Raw genomic sequence first — 6,714 nt, 5'->3', positions numbered from 1 at the left:
TCTTTTGTGTTCCCAGCTTTTGTTGCTCGGCTGCCACAGCTCCTTCCCAACTGTGGGAATGAAAATGGACCTGGCTGGTTTCTCCCTCTGCCTGAAGCTCGGGGAAGGGGAAAGGGAGCGTGGAAAGGCGACTCCCTGCTTTGAACTCTGTCAGACGCTGTGGTTTGAGAGCCACGGCAGTGATTGTGGAAGGGGGGATCCCAGCATCCCGGGATTCCGGAATCATCAGGGCTGGAAGAGGCCTCCAGGATCACCCAGTGCCACCCCAGCATCACCCCAAATGCTGTCCCCAAGGGCCACATCCAGACTGTCACCCTAAAGCTCAGCTTAACTCCATCTCACCTCTTTGGCTTTGCAGGAACCTGACCTTTGGCTGGGAGGGACCATCCTGGAGACTCCTCACAGCCCTCGAGGTGCTGAGTCTGGGAGCAGATGAACTGTGAGTTGTGGCACCCTGGATATTTGCTGGATGTGCAGGTGCCTCCTGCTTTTATTTCATGGAATCACCAAGGTGGGAAGGATCCCTCAGGATCACCCAGTGCCACCCCAGTGCCACCAGCATCACCCAAACCCTGTCCCCAGGGGCCACATCCAGACTGCTCCTGAGCACTGCCACAGACAGTGACTGCAAACCTCCCTGGGCAGCTCAGCCCAAGGCCTGAGCACTCTGACAGGGAAATTTTCTGTCCCAGTCTCCACCCTGAGCCTGCCCTGGTGCGATTTGAGGCCATTTCCTCTCCTCCTTTCCTTTGGGACACAGCAGCAGAGCCTGACCCCCCCTCACTGCCCCTCGTGTCAGGAGTTCCTATCCATATTTTTTTTCTATTCCTTCAGAAGAGCAGTGCACCCTTTTGTTATTGTCATTTTATTTTATTGTCAAACGTGGTATTTACCAGAGCACCTTCAAAACAAACACACCCTCATGCTCAGCCCAATTCTCTGTGCCTGCTGCAATATAAAAAAGGATAAAGAACTGGCTGGAGCAGATCTTGGGGTAAATAAGTGCTGGGCTTAAGGTGAGAGCTGCTGCAGTGCTGCTCAAGATTTCTTTGAGCTTCTGGTCTTTATTTAAGGGGTAACAGGTAACCAGATAATCATCTAAATGTTCAGAATGGAGATTGGGACAGAAAATTTCCCTGTCAGAGTGCTCAGGCCTTGGGCTGAGCTGCCCAGGGAGGTTTGCAGTCACTGTCTGTGGCAGTGCTCAGGAGCAGTCTGGATGTGGCATTTGGGGACTGCTGGAGTCCAGGACATTCCTTTGGTTGCCCTGGAGGGTCAGAGACCTGGACAGGGGGGTCTTGGACCCCAGCCCAGAGCTCAGAGAGACACTGGCTCTGATCTCAGTCCATGGGAAAGGCTTCCTGCACTGAGAGATGAATTACAGGCCACAAGAGTGTGAAAGATTGTAGTTTAGTATATCACAGGGTGAAAAAACAGCAAGTTTAGATTTATAGCATTGAAGTGAATGGGGGCAAGATGGAGAATTTGGGGCATTGTCTCCTTCTTCTTCTTTCTTCTTCCCTCCCTCCATTTCAGCAGTGACGGTGGCACAAAGTAGTTTAATGGGGATTGGGTCAGAATAGAGATGGCCTGTTCAGTATTAGGGATAGACATTGGTAAGAAATGGTAAATAAGAAATAAGTAGCAATTAGTATAAAAGATAAAGACAGCCCTGGGATGGGAGGAGTCATGGGAAGTCCAGGCAGCTGCAAACATCTTTGTTGGGCACTGAGAAAATTGTAAGATAAGAAAAATAAACGAAGCATGCAACCTTGAAAAATCTAAACTTGAAGACTCCGTCTCTTTCATCCGTTTGGCACAGAGCTGTGCAGGAGGGCAAAGGACTCTAAAACCACCTGAATGCCGGGGAACAAACCTGACAGGGGACAGGGTTTGGGGTGATGCTGGTGGCACTGGGTGATCCTGGAGGGCTCATCCCACCTTGATATCTCTGTAATTCTGTGTGATTCTCCCAGGATAATCTCACCTGCAAACACAAATTAACCCTCATCCTGGTGAGTCAGAGATCCACCTCCCTAATCCAGGTCAGCTCCTGCTGCCCGAACACAAATCTTGCTGCACTTTTTGCAATCCCTTCACTGGTTTCTTGCGGCCAGCTCGACACCACGACTGCACATGTGGTCCTGATCCCATTCCCTGCCCCTTCCTGCCCTTCCTGGGATGCAGAGCTCCCCACAGCTGCCCCGGAAGGAGGATGTCCCGTCCAGAGAGCACTTCCTCAGCCAGGCTGGCAGCTGCTCCACGTGCAGAGCTGAGAGCACAGGACACCTGCGATCCTCCACTGCAGAAAACCCCCTCGTGTCATCAAAGATCTCATCATCAAGGAGGTTTTTGCTCTTCAGAGTGGAAACCTGCAGTTGTCTTCAAATATTCAGGAGGCGTGGTGCCCACATTCCTGCAGAAGGAGTGGAAACAGATGGAAACCTCAGCACAGGAAGAGGAGCTCTGGCCTGAGTTGCTTTTCCTCATCCCGACACATGTTCAGCCTGGTGCTCTGCAGGCTTGAAACACTGGGTGGGCCACAGGAGGGGCTGCTGCTGCTTCAGAAGTTGGCCAGGGTTTTTATTCCTTCTTCAGGCTGAAGAAGTTCGGGTTTTACAGTCCCGAGGTCAGAGCTGCTGCCAGCGACAGCCTGAAGAGCACAGACAGGACAGGTCCTGCAGGAAAGGGCGACAGAGCCCTGGGGGATGTTAAAGGCAGAGAATTACAGAGTTCCCAGGGTGGGAAGAGCCCTCAGGATCACCCAGTGCCACCCCAGTGCCACCAGCATCACCCAAACCCTGTCCCCAGGGGCCACATCCAGACTGCTCCTGAGCACTGCCACAGACAGTGACTGCAAACCTCCCTGGGCAGCTCAGCCCAAGGCCTGAGCACTCTGACAGGGAAATTTTCTGTCCCAATCTCCACCCTGAGCCTGCCCTGGTGCGATTTGAGGCCATTTCCTCTCCTCCTGTCCCTGCCCCTCCTGTCAGGGGCTTGTGCAGAGCCACAAGGTTCCCCCTGAGCCTCCTTTTCTCCAGGCTCAGCCCTTTCCCAGCTCCCTCAGCCCCTCCTGGGGCTCCAGCCCCTTCCCCAGCTCCCTTCCCTGCCCTGGACACGCTCCAGCCCCTCCAGGGCTCTCCAGAACTGGACACAGCCCTGGAGCACAGAGGGACAATCCCTGCCCTGCTCCTGCTGCACACACAATTTCTCGTGCAGCTGGACCAACCCTGCAGTGCTCAATGCCAGGTGAACACCCAGAGCCCCCAAATCCCCCAGATTTCGCACAAAAACCTCTCACAGAGTGAAGATGTCCCAGGAAAGAAAAACACCCTGAAGCGGTTGGTTTGTGATTCTCGCAGAGCTCCAGGTGTGTGCAACATGGAAATGCAGTGGAGTCATGGAATGTTTTAGTTGGGAAAACCCTCCAAGACCATCGAGCCCAACCATTCCCCAGCACTGCCAGGCCACCACTAACCCAAGATGTCCCCAAGTGCCACATCTGCACGGCTTTAAATCCCTACAGGAACGGTGATTCCAACACTTCCCTGGGCTGGATGATCCCTCCTCTCACCTGGCACGCTTGAACCCTGCACAGGCTGGACAAGGCAGAGCGAGGCTCAAGGCAGCATCTCCTGCAGATCCATGGTGTGATGTGTGTTTTGAGATAAATCCGTGTTTTAAGTGTGTTGTATGCTATAACCTATAAACTGGATGTGTGATGTGTGTTTTGAGATAAATCCGTGTTTTAAGTGTGTTGTATGCTATAACCTATAAACAAGCAGAGGTTTCCAAAAGCTGCGGGGACATTTCTGGCTGCCGAGACCAATTTGCAATTGTAGAGGTTCCAGACAACGGCAGGGCGAAATCCAAATTAACAACCAAAAGGAATGGCCAGACAGGAGATGTCCCATCCATTAAGGGATGGTCCACTGCCTCCTCCGGTGATTAACACATGGTACCAATCTAGAAGTGGAAAACCCGGAGATGCCGCTATCTGCATCCCAAAGCCGATTTCTCGGCATCCAAGCGCTCGATTCTGCCGGGAAGAAGCATTCCAGAAAGAAAATACATGAATATGCGCGGCAGATAGGAACTAACAATAAAACTGCCTCGGGGAAGGAAAACTGTATAAAACCTGCTCCCTGGATCTAGGAGAATGTGAACGGGGAGGATTGGTTCAGTTGTGGCCGTCCCTGCGTTCACCCAACTTCGACAACCCGGCATCGAGGTTGTCTCTTTGATTGTGGCTGTTTCAGATTGTTCTTTTTAAAATGGCAGAATACAATTGCTTTGTATCGAATTGGCTATTTATCGTCCATAACGATGGGATCATGAATATCCCGAATATCTGGGAAAGCATCCCGGAGCGGTGCTGCAGGATGCTCTCCCCAGGTATTTTTGGCAGAAAAGTCTCGACACACATCCCCTGCCTTATTCCCTTGGTGAGATTCCCTATAAATCAGTCAGAAGTGTAATAAAAATTATCCTTACAGGGGAAAAGCTGTAAAACTCCCGTCTTGAAGACATTTCTTTGGCTCTGCACCGATGCTGGGGGAATTATCCATGAGATCACCTTTGTTTTGGGCTCTCCAAGGTGCCAAAGGGAATGAGGCAGTTGAAATGTTGATTTTCTTTGGGCAAACCTTTGAAAACTCCAGCTGGATTTTTTTTTATTTTTATTTTTCCAAGCAGATACATCCCCCTGGGAGCATGACCATGCCGGGAAAACCTCCCAGCGTGGATTTGCAGCTCCTTTACACCTCTCAGTGACTTGCATTAATTCCTCTGCAGGAATGTATCAGCGCTGAGGTTTTCGTGGTGAGCTGGGAGAGGAGTTTGACAGCGCTATCAAACCTCGGTTGTTTTATCCCAACACGGCTGTGGTTTGGTCTTCAAACAAAGCCAAAGATAAGGAAATATCTGCTGTGACCCCTCTTGCATCATGGATATTTGATGAGAGCAAATAGCACTGTGTAATGGGTGATTCGCACCACAAAAGGTGTTTTTATCCCTCCTCCAGGGGGTTTTTATCCCTCCCCAAAAAGCGCTGGGATCAGCTGCCCGGGGAGGTTTGGGGTCAGGGTCTCTGGGATTGTTCCCGAGGTGTCTGGATGTGTCCCTAGGGACACAGTTTGGGGTGATGATGATGATGATGATGATGATGGTGGGGCTGGATGATGCTAACGGGCTCTACCAGCCTTGATTTTGGGAATCTGCTCTCCCTACAGCCACAAGAGCAGCCAGAGGATCCTGTACTGGCTTTGCTCCAATTCACACAGTGAATTCCTCGTGAAAAACCTGGGAAAAGTCAGCTTTTCTCATCCTATTCCCCTATTAGTTCCCTCTCTGGCACCCCAGTTAAAATCCCGTATCTGATGATTTGGTTTTGCCTTAAAACAACACCAGGACTACACGAAGAGGAGAATTTTATTTCAGAGGAATTGCAAAAGGATCCTGACAAGAGCAGGAAGAGGCACAAACCCCCATTCACGTCATGAATCACACAAGTCCAGATCCTAAAACAATTGCAATATTTCTCAACTCCCTCCAGACCTGACATTTAAAGCTCACATACATTTCCTGCAAGCCTCACAAGAGCTTTTAAAAATATTCTTGGCTTCAGATAAGTGGTGAAGCATCAGATCCAAGCCATCCACACCAAGAAATTTAACCCAAATATTCCTTAGCCTTTACTCTTTCTAAAAACAAAATTAATTAAGGAATAAAAAAATCAGCGTAAGACACAGAGTGAGCCACATCTGGAGGTTTATAAGGGAGTAATAAAACATCACTTGGTTTTGAGATGGATGTTAGGGATCTTAAGGTCCTGAAATGCCACTAAAATCCACTAAACAGATCATGGTTTTCTTTTAAACCCTCTAGGATTTTAAATTATGTGCAGTTGAAGGAGTAGGACACGGTGCCACTGCTTTTCCCTTAAAAGCTCGCCACGACTAAGTCAAACTTGCAAACCCAGAAAGGATTTGCCCAAGAAAGGGTTCCTAAGACTGAAATAATGGAAGTGTTGAACAGCTGTTAGGCCTGGCCTTAAGTCACAAAGTCAGAGAGCTTAGAACAGACCCAGGGATTTGTACCAGGAAATTCCCTGTGAGGCTGGGGAGGCCCTGGCACAGAATTCCCAGAGAAATTGTGGATGTCCCATCCCTGGAAGTGTCCAAGGCCAGGCTGGATGGGGCTTGGAGCAGCCTGCGATAGGGGAAGGTGTTGGAAAAAGATGAACTTCAATTTCCCTTCCAACCAGAACCATTCCGTGATTCTCTCCACTGAGGAAGTGGAAATCCCACCCAGTGTCCAATTTGTGGCTCCCAGGCATGTCACACACCTTTAGTGGGGACAGAACTTGTTAGGAAAATTAACCCACGAGCACCAGAGGTTTATGTCCAAGAAGGAGACAGAGGAGTCCTTTTGCTTTATTCCAATAAAGGGAGAGGCCATGGGGCATTTCCCCTGGGCTCTCTCAGTTTTTCGGAGGACGCAGCCTCCTTTTTATCCCAGTTTCCCGGCCTCATTTCCCTCTCTCTTTCCCCATGGGCTGAGGCACTTGAGGGGTGCAGACTTCCCGGAATGCCTAAGATTCCCCTTTTAATGTATAAACCCCCTAATTTTTAACTTTTATGGGATTTATGGGTTTTCCCCATTGTTGCTTTCACCTTTCAATATTAAATTTCATTCATCAAAATTCATTCAATA

Source organism: Hirundo rustica, chromosome 2 (genome assembly GCF_015227805.2).
Source record: "Hirundo rustica isolate bHirRus1 chromosome 2, bHirRus1.pri.v3, whole genome shotgun sequence".
NCBI lineage: Eukaryota > Metazoa > Chordata > Aves > Passeriformes > Hirundinidae > Hirundo > Hirundo rustica.
This window is presented reverse-complemented; position numbering follows the sequence as displayed.